This window comes from Pan troglodytes, chromosome 22 (assembly GCF_028858775.2).
Source record: "Pan troglodytes isolate AG18354 chromosome 22, NHGRI_mPanTro3-v2.0_pri, whole genome shotgun sequence".
Lineage (NCBI taxonomy): Eukaryota > Metazoa > Chordata > Mammalia > Primates > Hominidae > Pan > Pan troglodytes.
Genome location: NC_072420.2, coordinates 25,171,356 through 25,188,887, shown reverse-complemented (window position 1 = coordinate 25,188,887; position 17,532 = coordinate 25,171,356). Strand labels below are relative to the sequence as shown.

At 35.5% G+C, this 17,532-nt stretch overlaps 1 long non-coding RNA gene across 1 annotated transcript; it reads left to right on the top strand.

The window, feature by feature from the left end:
* Positions 1 to 916: 916 nt before the first annotated feature.
* On the top strand, positions 917 to 16,755 carry LOC744240 (uncharacterized). Its single transcript, XR_168971.1, has 4 exons — positions 917 to 1,042; positions 13,956 to 14,073; positions 14,530 to 14,670; positions 16,120 to 16,755. It is a non-coding gene; the product is annotated as an uncharacterized LOC744240 (long non-coding RNA).
* The last annotated feature ends 777 nt before the right edge of the window (positions 16,756 to 17,532 follow it).

The window sequence follows — 17,532 nt, the reverse complement described above, 5'->3', positions numbered from 1 at the left end:
CCAGAATAAGACTTTTCTCCTTAGTAAAGTCTTTTAAACAAGTCTCACAAAATCTACAAAAAGTGTGGGAAATATGCCTAATGAAATACAGACTAGAAATCGAAAGTAAAAAAAAAAAAAAGATTGGTGGATTTAAAAGGTGTTCTTGTCTAGAAGAAAGTGTGATTTACAGGCTAAGGCATTTCAGGGAATGTGACAATCAAATGAGGAGGTAGCTCCTACAGCCTTCTCTACGCTCTCCCAGCCAAGAATAATAATTATGCATGTACAGAAGTCTCAGTCACCAGTGGCTTGATATTAATGATGATCATGTGAGTTTATTCATCAGGCTTAGCTATTACAGTGTGAGTTCCCTTCCTCATTCTAATCATCGACTTCCAAAATGCATTAAGCCTAATGGGGAAAAGACAAATCACCAAGTCTTATTTTAACAATTTAAGGATTTTGCATTTCTGGCATTCTATTAAGTCAGTGAATGCTGCTTAGCGATACTCCACAGAAGGATTCTTGCCTTTTTTTTGTTATTATAGTGGGTGCTTTCACTGACATTACACATGACTTATGATCAGGACCAGTGTAAGTATACCCAGTGAGCTTCCAAAATGGCAAAAATTCCAAAATGACGGAAATTGTATATAACTGACAAAAAGAGAGCAAAATAATATATATGTATATGTTCCAAATAAGTCTTCAAATATGAACCTTTTCAATTATTTATTAAAAATAAATATATTATGGGAAGCAAGATGATTTTTAATAAATAATTGAAACGGTTCATATTTGAAGACTCATTTGGAACAACCCAAAAAAGATTTAAGTGTTCACACGAGGTAATCAGAGAAAGACTTACTCTAAACTCGACATTCCAAATACATTACAAGTTAGAACGTAGAAACAATTAGCTCAGGACTTTTGAGGCCATTTCTCATGGAAAATCAGGAAAAGAGAATGAAACATTAATTTTCATGTTGAGTTATTACAGACATCAGCAGTATGGACCAAGCACCCACGAGATAGAGTCCTGAACTGGGCACCAAGAGAGGTGGGAAATGTATTAATACCTACAACTCCCTGATCTCTGGAAACTCCTATCAATAGTTTTAGAAATAGGTACATAATGTATCATGAAAACAACTGCAAAACAGTACAGAAAGAAACCCCAAAGAGTTGGGAAGTTTAGAAGTAGGCTTTAGAAACAAATAATCTTTTAAAAAGAGTACAGTATATATTTTTCCCGAGAAACATTTGTATGGTATGATTCTTCTCCACAGACAACAACAGGAAAATAGATTTTATATTTGAATTTTGAACAAATTAAGTACCAAGTTGCTTTCTGGTAATACCTTCCAATAATGTATACTTTCCAGTTATATGCTATCTAATTAAACAATATATTCCATTGCAATGTCTTTTAATTACATGTCTCTGTACCACAGATGATAAGAGTAAAAAATGTTTTGTTAATCTCTTACATCTTATTCAGGTTGTCATAAAAACATACCATAGAAAGGGTGACTTAAACAATAGAAATGTATTTTCTCACAGTTCTAAAGGCTGGAAGTCCGAGGTCAGGATGCTAGCATAGTTGAGTTCTGGCAAGAACTCCCCTTCTGGCTTGCAAATGGCTACCTTCCTGGTACATGATCATGGAGAAAGAAAGATAACTCTCTTTCTTCCTCCTTTTATAAAGCCACTAGTCCTGTTAGATTAGGGGGGCACTTTTATAACATCATAAAAGCCTTATATCCAAATTGTTGGGGGCTAAAATTTCAAAATAGAATTTCAGGATATGTAATTCAGTCTAGAGCATCTTAACAATAGAAAAAAAAATTATGCAAAAACAGACATAATTTTATTTATTTATTTATTCAGTTTTATTTACAGGTTATTTAGAACAAAAAAATTAAAATAGAGACTTTAAAAGTTCTCCTTGAAAACCTACTCTACAACTTTCTGAGAAAGAAAATGGCATTAAGCATATTGACTACAATACATCAAATGCTCGTGTTTATTTTATCTAAACTACTTAAATCATAAAACGAGAATGATACTTTAGTAGGAAAGTTTGACTCAAGCGGTGTTTTTTTGTTGCTATTGCTCTTGTTTTCTGCTTTTTTTAAAATTTGAAAATATGAGGAGGAAACGTAATAAATATCATGATTTCTGAGTTTTTCTGTGAATTGAATTAAAAAACAGAGAAGAAACATTTTCAAAATAACAGAATAAATATAGAATTATTGAAACAACTACCCTAACAGATCGTGTCAACAAGGTCACTAGATTAAAGGAAGACAAGAATAAATGCTGTGTTCCAAAATCCTTTGAGTAATCCCAGGGAGATCAGACCTCACTCTCTCAGTCAACATCAGTTGTTCCAATGAAAATAATATCATATGCAATCAAGCACAATTAATCTCTGGAATGAAGATCAACAGAAGTTCAACGATGCTTGCTGACAATGACCTTTTAGCAAGAATTGCCTTTGCAGAGTCCTGGCATCATTAGCATTTTGTTGTGTACAGTAAAATAACTGAACTCCTGGTTGTTCTTGTCTAATACTGCCCAGGCACTTTACTGGCAAACAAAAATGTACAAACCATAAACAGTACATGGAGTCCAGGGATATATCAAAGACTACCTTTCATATGTGGATGGTTTTGCTGCTTAATTCACCCACAGTGTGTTGCTTTTAGTTTTGAACATATTCTTATTCTCTTTACTATTTTACATATAAGTATTTTAAAAATAATTTGAATTGAGCAATAATTAAAATGAATGAGCAAAATCTCTACTAAGAGAAAATAATAGATATTTTAATTTTAATTTTTACTTCATCTTTTTCTTAGTACATTTCTACTTTTAGCTAAGGTTAAATTTTATGTAGACACTTGAATACTAAGATTTTATGTTACATTTCAGCATTACTTTCAATGTTATTTAAATGTTCATCTATCTGGGCATTATTAGTACTCCTTTACTAATGAATAATTCATTAGTTAAACCTCAACCAGTTTTGCCAGAGTAATCTTTGCATCACATATCTTAGTTTGGGCTGCTATAACAGAATAGCATAGACTGGTGGCTTATAAACAACAGAAATTTATTATTCATAGTTCTGGAGGCTGGAAGACCAAGATCAAGGTGTCAGAGTGGTCATGTTTTGGTGAGGGTTCTCTTCCGGGTTACAATCTGCTGATTTACCCTCATGTGGCAGCAAAAGCAAGACCGCATTTTGGGGGTTCCTTTTATGAGTATTAATCTTATTCATGAGGGTTCCACCCTCTTGACCTAATTATCTCCCAAACGACCCATCTTCTAATGCCAACACACTGGAGCATTAGAATTCATCATATGAATTTTGGGTGAACACAAGATAGGTATTCAGTCTATAACGACCACTTAATTTCGTTAGGATTTTTACATATACTAACATGAGATAACTTACTTTATATTACTTTTTAAAAATTTCTGGAATATTTGTCAAGATTAAAAATCTAATACAAGCCTCCTAAATGAATTTGATGGCTATCCAACTATTTAAAAATTATTTTAAAATTATATATCAATGGATCCATCTGCTTTTCAAAAAAGCTATTCCACTAAGTGGTTTTTAAGTTAACTTAGGTCAAACCCCATAATGTTTGTTGTTTTTCTTAACTATATAATTTGCACATGCTCTAAAATAGTATATCATTTGTTTTTATCAATACTTCCTAATTATAAACTTTCCTGATTTACATATTTTGATGCTACATATATTTGTGCTTATAAATAAATGTTTCTCATTTAAATAGTACCTATAACTTGCAGATAAAGTAGATTACTCCTTTTGCTTCAGTTCATGTTTTTATTACTAATAAATTATATCCTTTTTTTTTTCCTCATTTTGATAAACATTTGTTTCACTTTTGAGTGACATATATTTGGTCATTCTTTGTTTCCAGCATTTTGTTTATATTAGGTTATTTAAATATTGTATAAGAAATAAATATTTATAACTTTTTTGACACAATGTAAATGCTCTTGCCTTTAAAATACGAAGTTTAGACTAGTTGAATCTATTAACATCTCTGCACCATTTAATGTCTTTTATCATTTTACTTTCTTCTGCTAGCCATATAGATAATATATTATTTTGCTTGATATTTTCTTATTCTGTGATATGGAAGATAGACATTCTTTTTCTATTCTTATCATGTATTAAGGTGTTTCCCACAAAATAATGAACAAAAAATTTAAAAATTAATAAATAAACTATATTTCCCTCTGTTTTGAATTCTCTGACTGAATTAAGCAGGGCTATAATCCTTAGAATTTTACATTCAAAACACTTCTGTAGCATTTTCCAAATAAAAATGTGGTCATTAATATGCATATTTAATTCAAATATTACATTTATGTCTATATAATTATCCATTCTAATGCTGCAGACAATTATACTGTAAAATTTTCTGCTCATAGGTGCTAATTTGTATTACATTTTCCTTTACTATAAGATTATCAGAAGGTGCTATATTTTTACAAAATTTATATATTTATTTGCTCTATTTCTCAGCTCTGCTCTGTATTTAAATATTATAATTTGCTTTTACATAGTAAGGAAAATATGTCATTGTTTCCTAATACTTATTAAGTGAAGGTGAGGTAGGAGGCAGGACTTGACTCTGGACCAGACTGAAGACTGGCTGAAACAGGGAAGAGGCACAGAAATTATGTCTTCCTAAAATATGTCCCCCTTCATTCTGACAGTTTACCATTGCCATAAAAACACCCAGAAGTTACCGCCCATTTCCATGGCAACAATCCAGAAGTTACCACCCCTTTTCTATAATTTCTGAATAACTCATCTCATAATTTACATGTAATTAAAGGTAGATAGAGTTTGGCTGCAGCACTGAGCTTGAGCTGCTGCTCTCCACACACCACCTACGGGGCAGCCTGCTCTGCAGGAGCAGTCACTGTGCTGTAATGCTGCTGCCCCAGTGAAGCTGTTTTCTTCTACCACCTGCTCACTCTTGAAAGCTTTCCTGGGCAAAGCCAAGAACTTTCCCTGGCTAAGCCACGATTTTGTGGCTTCCCTGCCCTGTATCACAGGGAGATTTTAGATCAACCTGATATCTCTCCATTGTTGTTATTTGAGAGAAGGGGCTAGACAATTTTAAGAGTTTCTTTTGATTTATAAAGTTTGAATATACAAAAGGATTTGACAATTATGCTTTTTTCCCTTTAATGTACCCTCTCACTTTCCTTACTTTAAAAATGGAGAGTTTTTATTATAAAAATATATCTGGTATATTCTCATTAGGATGAAAATTCTTCCTGTGTTCAGGTTTCTAGGTTTTATCCATGTCTTTCTTAGTTTGTCATTGTTTTAAAACTCTTCTTCCTTTTTTCTCCTGTGCTGTAAGGTTTAATCCCAACAGGCTTCTACAATAATTCTCATTCATGTGTTGCTCAAGTCCCTGTACGTGCACATAGCATGAAATATACTGAAATTCTATTAATAATGCTACTAATCATCTTGCTTTGTAACCATGTGCCTGTCCATGGAGATTTGGAGGCAGATTGTACCAGCATGTTAGCACTGGTTATTAATAACAGTGAGACTAGTGATTAGACCTCTCAAACACAAGGCAATATCTCCCCATAAAAGCCACAAAAACACCTCACATTTTCCAGCTTGGGAAATCCATTCATTTATATTTTCTGCATTACACATCCTAATGATTATTTACTAGACTATAACATTAGGACATTATTACTTGTTACTCAACAGTCATTAGCTTGGTATCAGGGGCATAGTATGATGGTGGCTTCTCTATGACTCTGATTAAATCTCAGTCTTAAGCAAGCACTGCTTCCCTGAGTCATGGGTGTAGAGCCTTCTCGGGGATCCTGTCTGGCACTCAGCTGCAGGTCAGGGCCCAGGACATTCCTGCCACTCCCATGAAGTCAGAGGGGTTTGTTTGTTTGTTTGTTTGTTTTCTCTTGGTCACCTTCTCCACTTGCAATAGGTTTTCACCAGTGCCCCACAGGTGACAAGGTAGTTGTCTTTCACCTAGTGGTTTAAGATTTTCCAGGCAGAATAGATTGAACCCAGAAGGCAGAGGTTGCCGTGAGCTGAGATCGCGCCATTGCACTCCAGCCTGGGCAATAGGAGCAAAACTCCATCTCAAAAAAAAAAAAAAAAAAGATTTTTGTCCCATAGGAGAGGAGGGGGAAAGGATCTTGGGTTGGCTTTCTGACCTCCTTGAAGCAGCCTCTCATTTAAGCCAGTATCATCATGCCCCTAATCTTTTTTTTAGAGTTCTAGAAACATCAATAGAAAAGAATCTGTGAATAAGTGCAAATTGCCCTTGTGTCCTCTGCCCTCAGAGGTTCATATTTTCTTGCTACTCCACATGTAGCTTGTAGCTTGAGCAATTAAATCCAGCTAACTTCTTTTCACCATTGCTCAAATGGCATCTGCTGCAAGTAAGCTAAGTTTTCTCTCATCTCATTTTGGAGTCACGTGTCTTATACTTAGGGTTAATTGTCCCCAGCAACTTCAGCTTTCTGTGAATTGAACAAAAATTATGAATAGGAAGAATTTCCTTGCCTTGTTGCTGCTTTGTAAAGAGGGAATTACATACTTTCCAGGTCTCCACATTCTGAAAGTCTGGCTCACCTGTTCTTTTATTTTTATTTTCTTTTTTTCTTTTTTTTTTTTTTTGTCTTTAATGGGTAGACTTTATTTTTAGAACAGTTTTATATTTACAGAAAACATAATAGAAAAGTTCACAGAATTCTTGTATTCCTCATTTCCACCCATTGCGCAGTTTTCCCTACTAACATCTTGTTTTAGTTTAGTACATTGGTTAAAACTGCTGAATCACATTGATAAATTATTATTAATAAAGTCAACGTCTTTCATAGTACGACAGTTCATTTTTTTTTTTTTTTTTTTTTTTTTTTTTTGAGATGGAGTCTCCGTCTGTAGCCCAGGCTGGAGTGCAGTGGTGTGATCTCGGCTCACTGCAAGCTCCTTCTCCTGGGTTCACACCATTATCCTGCCTCAGAGCCTCCCGAGTATCTGGGACTACAGGTGCCCGCCACCATGCCTGGCTAACTTTTTGTATTTTTTAATAGAGATGGGGTTTCACCGTGTTAGCCAGGATGGTCTCAATCTCCTGACCTCGTGATCTGCCCGCCTTGGCCTCCCAAAGTGCTGGGATTATAGGCATGAGCCACCGCGCTGGGCTGACAGCTCATTTCTTAGTGCTGAATAATATTTCATTTTATGGGTATACCACAGTTTCCTTATCCATTCACCTATTGAAGGACATCATGGTTGTTTCCAAGTTTTGCCAATTATAAATACAAATGGTATGAACATTTGTATGCAGGTTTTTGTGTTGACATGTTTTCAACTCCTTTTGGTAGGTACCAGAAGTGTGCTTGCTGTATCATATAGTAAGCAAATGTTATTTTTGGAAGAAACTGCCAAACTGTCTTCCAATATGTCTGCATTATTTTGCATTCCCACAATCAATTAATAGGAGTTCCCTTTGCTCCTCATCCTCACAAGCATTTGGTGTTGTCTGTGTTTTCATTTTATTCATTCTAACAGGTGTGTGGTTGTATCTCACTTAGTTTTTTAATTGGCAACTACCTGATGACAGATGACATCAAGTGTCTCTTTATATTTTTATTTGGCATTGTATACCTCCTTTGGTGAGGTTGTCCATCCAGATCTTTTGCCATTTTAAAAAATTCGGATTGTTTGTTTTCTTATTGTTGAGTTTTAACAGTTCTTTGTATATTTGTATGTCAGTCATTGATCTAGTATATGTTTTGCAAATATTTTATTCCAGTCTGCTGCTGGTCATTTCATTCTCTTGATAGTGTCTTTGGAAAAACTTTTTTTTTTTAATTTTAAGGAATTCTTGTTGATTTTTTTTTAATGGATTTTGCTTTTGGAGTTGTAATCTAAAAATCCACCAAACCTACGGTCACCTTTATTTTTTCATTGTTACCTTTTAGGAGTTTTATAGTTTTGCATTTTACCTTAGGACTATGAACCATTTTGGACTAACTTTTGTGACAAGTGTAACGTTTGTGTCTAGATTTATTTATTTATTTATTTATTTATTTATTGCATGTGGAAGTCAGGCTGTCCAGCACCATTTATTTAGAAGACAATCCTTTCTCTATAGAATTATCTGTGCATTTTTGCCAAAGATTAGTTGACTATATTTATGTGAGCCTATTTCTGAGATCTCTACTGTGTTCCACTGAACATTTGTTCAATTTTTTTAATATAACATTTATTCTGTTTCTCTATTCTTTCACTAATACCACTGTCTTGATACTGTAGCTTTATATTAAGTCTGGAGATCTTGTTGCGTTAGTTAGTTCTCCAATTTTGTTATTCTTCAATATTGAACTGGCTACTTTGGGTCTTTTACCTTTCTATAAAAAGTTTAGAACCATTTGTTGACATCCACAAAATAATTTCCTGGGATTTTGATTCGAATTGCCTTGAATATACAGATAAATTTGGAAAAACTGAACATATCTGATAGTTTTTCTACCCATGAACCTGGAATATCTCTCCACTTATTTAGGTCTGCTTTGATTTCTTTCATCAGTATTTTGTAGTTTTTCTCATATAGATTTTATAGATACTTATTTTCAGATAGATACCTTAAGTATTTTATTTTATTGGTGCTAACGTAAGTGATATTTTGTTTTTTATTTCAAATTTCTGTATTTTCATCTTCAGTATATAAGACAGCAATTGACCTTTAAATATTAATCTTGTATCCTACAACACTGCCATAATTACTTACTAGTTCCTGCAGTATTTTGTCGATTCTTTGCCATTTTCTATGTAAACCACCATGTCATCTATAAACAAAGACAATTTTATTTTACTCTTTCTAATATTTATACTTTTTACTTCCTTTTCTTCACCTATTCTTAAGTCTTTATGACGTCTCTTCTCTCTCAGGTACTTTTTCGTTCCATTCTTTTTTCTTCGCCAAGTAGCCTCTGTGATATTTCTAGTCCATGTGATGTTGCAGATGTTGCAGTCTTTCTTTATACATAGCTTTATGTTTCCCTCTTATGAACTGAGTCCCCAATTATACTAATGTTCTCAAATTCTGGAATTGTGTCTTACTTTATGTCTATCTCTGCTACCTAAGACAAGTAGCTAGACACAATGCAGACACAGCGTTTGTTAGGTGAACAAAATTCCAAGGGAAGAAATGACATTTTGTATTTTGAATAAACTAATTGGTAAGGCACAGGTGAGTAGAAAATATTATTTTAAAATAATAGAAGCAATTCAAGTCTCTAATAGCATTCACTAAATTTCTTTAACCTCAATTTTTTTCTCAGGCATATTAAGAAAAATTGAGAGAGGATACACAACTAGATGGGTAAAATATTGAAAGTCATCATTTTCAATTTAATATACATAAGATTTTAAAACTAAATTGGATATTTAAACAAATCTCACCAAAGGTTCACAAACTTTGGGTCACATATGTATTTCTTTCATGTTTAGGATAATCTGACATGGCAGACAGTTAATTTGAAACATACAGCATAGAGTTAGCCAGTTAGGATAGCATATTCCTTACCAAGCTTATATTTTGATTAATGTGAGAAATTTCCACACTAAATTAGTCAAGCACAGGACTTGACCTTTTTTAGTTAATAAAGCAATTTGTTTACACATGTTTACCAGAGACAGGCATTTGGATTTAAGTCCTGGTAAATATCCACAAGTCGAAACAGTTGTAAGCTTTTTATAATTCTGTTCAACAGAGTAGCAACAAATTAAAATATATCAATGATTGTGGCTACCAGCAAGGAATATTTACATAGACATTGCACTCTGAAAGACATATCCAGTTTGCACAAATAAAATACTTTAAAAAAATACTTATTTTGAGATTTTTTTTTCTGTTTTTTTGGAGATAGGGTCTCGCTCCATCACTCAGCCTACAGTGTAGTGGCGTGATACAGCTCACTGCAGCCTCGACTTCCTGGACTTTGGACTCAAGCCATCCTCCCACCTCAGCCTCCCAAATAGCTTGGACTATAGGTGCAGACTACCACGCCCAGGTAATTTTTAAATTTTTTGTAGTGATATGATCTTGCTATTTTGCCTAGCCTGGTGTGGAATTCCTGGGCTCAAGAGATCCTCCTTCCTGGGCTTCCCAAAGTGCTAGGATTACAAGCGTGAGCCATCGTGCCCAGCTATTTCAAGATTTTTGATGTTATGTGTTTTGGCTGCTAGAATTAATAAACTTGAACTACTATTAGTGTAAAAACAGAAATAGTTTCATGCTGTGGTTGAGATAGAGCAGCTCCTTTACAGATCATGGAGATATTACAGTTTCTGGCAGCGTATTGCCACTTACATATAATAATGTAATCGTAGGGTTTAATGTTGGCTAGTGTTGGGATGCTGGTATTATAATAAGGTTCATGCGAATTCCATGTGTAGAAGCCTTTTTGGGCAGGTCAAAGACATCTCATGCACAGGGAATCTAACTGTTGTGTGAGTTATAGTGCTTTTCTGTTGTAGTTAGACTAATTTGTGAGTCTCCCAGTCATAAAAATTGATACTAATTTCTTACATTAAGTGTAATTAAACTATTCTGTAGAGTTTACCTTTGTTTCGGTCAAGAGAAACAAGTATAATAAGTGAATTAAGAAGTAAATATAGCGTTTTACCGTATTTAGTTATGTCTAAATTGTAAATCTATGAGGTTGAATTGCCTTTTATTATCACACACTCACTGACGTAAATAATCTCATGTGTCTCTTAGCAGATTTTATCCATCAAGTTCCTAGCAGCCAAACTGATATCATTATTGTATCCATTGCTTCTTAAGCTCTTCCATTTATCGCAGTACACATATAAAGGGTCTCCGTCATAATAAGAGATCAATAATACAATTATAAATAAAATAAAATGAGATCATTTGGTTTTTCTTTCATAATATCAAAAATGTTCCATATAACATTATGAAATTAGAAAATAAGGATGAGTTACATAGAAGAAAATAAGCTCATTAAAAATAGTTTTCCTTTTTATACCGTCACATTTTTCTTTGCCTTTAATTTCTCCTGTGAATATTTAAATCCCCATTAAGCTCAGATGGAACAAGAACAATTATGCCAGGAGGTATACGGTGCTCTCATCAGGCTTACTAGAAAGAAGTAAGACATCCACACTGCATGACAGTTATCACTGGATTTACTGTCAGCAGATGCTCACTGAAATGAAAATGGTCCCTGAATTGAGCTCATGCCTACAATCTTCATCTTTACTCCCCAGTTCCTTTCCTGGGGGAATTACAGGGATAAGTATCTCTGCTTTTTATAATGAACACTTTAAAGCTCACAGAGAAGCATGTCTTTTGCCTCCTCCCTAGGGAGTCATCTATCTCCTCTGCAGCACATTTTCACTGTTTTGTTTTAAAGAGCAAGGTTTGGGTGCCCTTAACTCAGTCAATTAGCAGGGTCAGATGCAATTGTTTCTGTATCCTGGAGTCTGTGCCTTCCCTACGTGATGAGTGGCTTCTAAATTCCACATTCTTGTTTTATGCCTTTGCTATCTATCTCCTTAGAGGAAACCATTATTTGTTCAAAAGCACACTACAGGCATTGTAAAAATATGGCGAAAATTATTTTTATTGGCAATACTTGAACTACGTGAACTGAAAAGATGAGAAATTGGGTGAACCATGCACTTATTAAAACTTTACTGCTGCCTGTAATTCCAGCACTTTGGGAGGCCGAGGCAGGCGGATCATGATATCAGGAGTATGAGACCATCCTGGCTAACATGGTGAAACCCCGTCTCTACTAAAAATACAAAAAAAAAAAAAAATTAGTCTCTACTACAAAAATACAATAAGTTAGCCGGGCTTGGTGGCGGGCACCTGTAGTCCCAGATACTCGGGAGGCTGAGGCAGGAGAATGGTGTGAACCCGGGAGGCGGAGCTTGCAAGTGAGCCGAGATAGCACCACTGCACTCCAGCCTGGGCGACAGAGCAAGACTCCGTGTCAAACAAACAAACAAAAAAAGCAGCAACAACAACAGCTTTACTGCTATAGTTTACTTTGTTTGACCTCTCCGTACCTTTTGTTGAAATCTGATCCTCAATGTTGAAGGTGGTGCCTAATGGGGGGTGTTTGGTTCATAGGGGTGGACCTCCCATGAATGGTTTTGGTGCCATCCTCAGTAATGAGTAAGTTCTTGTTCTATTAGTTCTGTGAGAGCGGTTGTTAAAAAGAGCTTGGCACCTCCCCCATTGCTCTCTTGCTTCCTGTCTATCCATGTGATCTCTGCACATGCTGGTTCCCTTCACCTTCTGCTGTGAGTAAAGGCAGCCTGAGGCCCTCACTAGAAGCAGATGCTGGTGCTATGCCTTTTGTATGGCCTGAATAACTGTGAGAAAAACAAACCTCTCTTCTTATAAATTACCCAGCCTCAGATATTCCTTTGTAGCAACATTAAAAGGACTAAGACAGAAAATTGGTACTAAAGAGTGGGATGTTGCTATAAAAATACCAGAAACTGTGGAAGTGGTTTTGGAACTGGGCAAAGGATAGAAGGATTTGGAGGTTTGAAAAAAGACAAGAAGATTAGAGAAAGTTTGGAACTTCTTAGAGATTGGTTAAGTGATGGTGACCAAAATGCTGGCAGAAATACAGACCGTAAAGACCAAGCTGACAGGATCTCACATGGAACTGATAGGAAACTAGAGCAAAGGTTACCCTTGTTAACCATAGAAAAGAACTTGGTTGCATTGTTTTCATGCTTTAGGTCTTCATGGAAGGCCAAGCTTAAAAGTCATGACCTAACGTATCTAGCGGAAGAAATTTCTAAGCAGAAAATCCTTCAAAGAGTGTCAGATATAGGAGCAAAGGAATGGCCTAAAGTTGTAATTTATAATTAAAAAATAAAGCAAAGCCTAAACATTTGGAAAATGTGCATCCTGGACATGTGATAGAGAAGGAAAGAGCATTTTTAAGGGAGGAATCCAATGGTGCTGCAGAGCAACCACTTGTTAAAAGGATTAGCATGACTAAATGGGAGTCAGGTGCTAAAAGCCAAGATAATGGGGAAAAGGCCCCAAAGGCATTGCGGAAATTTTCAAAGCTGCTCCTTCCATCACAGGCCCAGATACCTGGGGAGGACAAAATTGTTTCAAGGTCTGGGACTGGAGCATCACTGCCCTGTACCACCTTGGGATGCTGCTCCCTGCATCCTGGCTGCTCTACCTCCAACCACTGCTCAATGGCCCCAGGTACTGCTTGGTCCTCGGCTCTAAAGTATAAACTGAAAGCCTTGGCAGTGTCTATATGGTGTTAAGTCTGCAGTCACTCAGAATGCAAGAGTGGAGGAGGCTTGGCCACTTCCACTTAGATTTCAGAGGATATATCCCAAAGCCAGGGTAACCATGCACAATTCTGCTACAGGGGCTGAGTCCTTGCAGAGAGAATTTACTAAGTTCATACTGAGTAGAAGTGTGCAGTTGGAGCACCCTCAGAGAGTCCCCACTGGGGCACTGCTTAGTGGAACTGTAGGAGCAGGGCTGTGTAGACCGACCAGCAGCATGCACCATCAGCCTGGAAAAGCAGCAGGCATTCAACTCAAACCCAAGACAGCACCCATGTGGGCTGTGCCCAACAAAGCCATGGGGACACAACTGCCTGAGGCCTTTTGAGTTGACCCCTCACACCATGTACCCAGGATGTGGGATATGAAATCAAAGATTATTTTGGAGTTTTAAGATTTAATGTCTGCTTTGCTGGGTTTCAGACTTGTATGGAGCCTGTTACTCCTTTATTTTGGCCTATTTCTCCCTTTTGAGATAGAAATGTTTATTTAATGCTTACACAACCATTGTATCTTGGAAGTAAAAACATTGTTATTGATTTTACAGGGTCACAGATATAAAGAGTTTGCCTTGAGTCTCAGATGAAACTTTGAATATTGGACATTTGAGTTGATGCTGGAACAAGTTAAGAGTTTTGAAGACTATGGGATATAATGACTATATTGTATGTATAAGAAGGGTATAAAATTTAGAGGGCCAGGGGTAGAATTGCTATAGTTTGGATTATTTGACTCCTCCAGACCTTATGTTGAAATCTGATCCTCAATGTTTTAGGTGGGGCCTAAAGGGAAGTGTTTGGATCATGGAGGTAGATACTTCATGAATAGCTTGTTGCTATCCTCACAGTAATGAGCCCTCTTGCTGTATTAATTCCTGTAAGAGCTGGTTGCTATAAAGAGCTTGGTACCCGTTCTCACCGCCTTGCTCTCTTGCTTTCTCTCTCACCGCGTGCTCTGTGCACATGCCTGCTCCTCTTTGCCTTCTGTCATGAGTGAGGACTGCCTGAAGCCTTCCCCAGAAGCAGATGCTGGTGCCATGCCTCTTGTATAACCTGCCTAACTGTGAGCCAAATAGATCTCTTTTCTTTAGCATTTACTCAGACTCCAGTTTTCCTTGACAGCAACACTGAAAGAGCGAAGACAATGGCTCTTCCAGAGGAAGAAAGATTATCCTGTCCTGGCTATCCTGTCTATTACCAACATTCCAGGATGAAGAAATATGGTGATACACTCAGGCCACTGGAATGGCCTCCAGTACAGCAGTAAGTCTTAGAATCTAGCCATCCTCTTACCTGCAAAGCTGCTACCTTGAATAAAAAAAAAAAAAAAGAAAAAGAAAAATTTTCCACAGACATGCTGAGCTATTCCAGGAAAATGCTCAGGATCTCATTCCTGTTCTTTTTACACAATTTGCTTACTGAGATTTATCTATTTTCATCTATACTTATGTGCTCATTCATTTCTTCTCTCTGTTTCTCTCTTTCTCTCTCTCTCATCCTTCTATATCTTACTCTCTCTCTCTCTCTCCTGCCTCTCCATCTCTCACTATTATTCATTCTGCCTAGTTTCATTCTGGATCCTCTACTGGACACTATCCTTAGGATCATTTTATTCCAAAGACTCTCTGATCGCAAAAATTTTTATTATATATCTGCTATCCATAAGTTCTTACAGTAATAATTAAAATAAAATCAAAAAACAGATAAGTGTTGAGCTATCAGACACCATGTCATTTTAAGCCTCTACACAGTAATTTTTTTCTTTTGGTAACATACTTAGGAATTTTTGCTTAGTTACTTTGATTGATAAAATTAACTTTTTAAGACAATTCTATCAAGCTCTGCAATTTGCTCAACAATAGTCACTGAATTTATCAGCTCACCATCATATTTCCTTCAGCTTTGAGAAATTAAATGTGACCATGTTCCTGGATGGTGGTACAGTCCATTGTGAAACCAACTTATCAGTTGCCTGAAAAGGAAGGGAAAATTTGACTGAAGATAATGAAGTCACAGAAATGTGTGTGCTTAATTTCTAAATTTGTAACATCTGATGTAGTGGGCTGGCTTTGCCTTTTTACAGGACTTACATTTTTCATTATGGATTAACCACAGATACGAGTGTAGTTCCTATTCTATACTAAACAACTACATTGGTGAGAGACTGATGTAGAGTGGCCCACAGTACTTACTGTCTTTGTATTTGTGGGGTATCCCAAGGCTATTTTTCTCTGACAGTAAGACACACGCCCTCATGCATACCATCACCTCACTCCTCAGCTACAAAGCAAGCTTGTCTTCATACCATTTGCTTTTTTTACAGGATATCAAGTCAAAACAAAAAAATTAAAAAATAATTTGGATGATTGACTTCTTCTCCTTCAATCGGGGCTGCTCTGTGATTTTCAAAGTATTAATATGGGAGTCCTTCAAAATCTCTTCTATGTGCTGGTAAGAACGTGGCACTCCACTTCCAGAGAGTCATTTGTTAGCTCCTGGTATCCTCTATGAGCTTGTTCCAGATTTTCATAGCTATTTCATAATCTGTAGGATATCAGAAAGTCCTTTTCCAGTTTTAGTCTGGATAAAATTTTCATCTTTTTGTTCAGCAATTTTATTAATTTAAGTACTTTAAAAGAGAAGAGATTTGGACATGTGATCTAACTCTCCATCTTCCCAGGTAATACTCAGTGCATTTCATATTTATTACAGGTGAATACCAGTGGAATGCAACTTCTTTTGCTTTAGAAGACAAGCTCTTAGCAATGTCAAGTTTCCAGGTACGACCGAGAGATATTCAACATATTATTATTTCCACTAAGATGGGAAACATTTCCTAGGGGTTATTTCTCTTTGACAGCAGAGAAGTATCCAAGTTATTCTAGATAATAAAGCAAAGTTTTCCTCAAGTCCTGTATTATATGAGACTGCTGTTTCTGAAAATTATAGTCCCACAGCAACCTATGAAGTTTAGAGATCAATATTTGATTTTTCTATCTTGCTAAATATTCTTCAAATCAAGTATTAGTTGTCCCTGTCACTCAGAATGAAGAAAAACTGTGTTAAAGAGGACCTGGAGAAGTAAACTGACTACTGACTTACCAGACTCCAGAACTATAACAAGTAAATTTCTGTTGTTTATAAGCTACCCAGATTATCGGGTTTTGTTTTAGCAGCCCAGGTGGACTAAGGCAAGGGTTCTTTTAGCTTTTTCCATATATTTGTGTTTGTGTATATGTATATGTGAGATGGAAAAAAAGAATTTGTTATGATTCATCATAGAGTTAAAATATTTTAAGAATTTAAACTTTTCTACAAAAATGTAATTCAAGTTTGTGTGAGAAGATTTGGGGTATTGAAGAAAATATAAAGAAAAAATCATTAAAAGTTATATTATTTATTATTTATTTATTGTCTCTCTTAGGCTCTCTCTTCTCCTGCTCATTACATATATATTAAATACATAATAAAAATCCTGAGTATTAGTTATTCTTCTCAGGCTTAATTTAATGATTGAATATTCTGTATTAAAATAACCAAAATATTAATTTTCAAATGTTTTTTGTTTTAGATATTTAAACCTTAAAAAATTGTGAATGTAAAATAGGTGCCAGTAAATTAGCAGCTACTCTAGATATGAACATAATCATTTTATGTTTGCATAAACACAATATATAGAAATCCAACTCCTCTCTAAGCCAGAATGTTAACCAAAACAAGTTTAATTAAGTATTCATATGTAACTTGATTAAATATATCTGATTAAATAGGTAAATTTAAATAAGTGAATGGCAGTGTTAAATCTTATGCTAATATTCTTTAGACTGAAAGAATATTATGTTTTGAAAATTGAAGTGCCCCAAGATGGAATTTTTGCAACACTGTATCAAACATATTTAATTTGAGAGTAATTTGCTTTATAAGGAAAGCTAAAGTAATCTACTGCAAATCTTGCATTTCAATCAATTCTTGGGTATCCTGATTTAGAGAGATGAATGCAAATTTTGTATTCTGGCAGAAATAATTTTTAATTTCAGCACTACACTTTCCAATAGATGATTTGATCAAACTTCTTCTAAGAATCAGTTTCCTCATCTAGATTGTCTAATTGAATTTTTTCCATGA